Genomic DNA, 622 nt, shown 5'->3' on the forward strand with positions numbered 1-622 from the left:
TTACACCGGGCTGTTTGTCTCCCCCCCCCTTCTCGGTGGATGTCGCTGTGACACACGCTTGTAGCGAGAGAAAAAGTCTCTCGGCTTGACTCATCCCTCTCGGGCGAGCACGTGGTGCAGCAACAGTTTATTTTCCTCCCGAGATGAGACAAACGCGACCCGCCAGCGGCTCCGCTTCGCGCTCCCGGTGCCCGGGGCTGCCCGCAGAGCCGAGGGGGGAGGGGAAAGGATGGGGGACGGTTTGCGCGTGGAGAGCCACGCGCTGCTCAGCGCTGCGCTACCGCGTGTGTTTGTTGTACTGCTGCAGGGCCACGTGCTGCGGGGCAGCGCTGCTGGCGGCTGATGAAATCACGGAGTCCTACGGCAAAACAGCGCTCCTTCCCCCCTTTCCCCTCCCCTCCGCCTCCTGGCTTGTACGTCCACAAAGACGAGCATTCACCTCCGAGCGGGAAGCAGCCGCGTTTCAACAGCAAACCCTCCCAAGCACCTCGTAACTATTTTTACATAGCGTCATTACAGCGACCTTGCCGGAGATAAAACAGCTGTTACATCCTGCGCGAGGGACGCACGCGGCGGGCGGCTGTTGAGCAATTCCGGCCAACAAGGCCGGTTCTCTGCCGCC

Source organism: Meleagris gallopavo, chromosome 3 (genome assembly GCF_000146605.3).
Source record: "Meleagris gallopavo isolate NT-WF06-2002-E0010 breed Aviagen turkey brand Nicholas breeding stock chromosome 3, Turkey_5.1, whole genome shotgun sequence".
Lineage (NCBI taxonomy): Eukaryota > Metazoa > Chordata > Aves > Galliformes > Phasianidae > Meleagris > Meleagris gallopavo.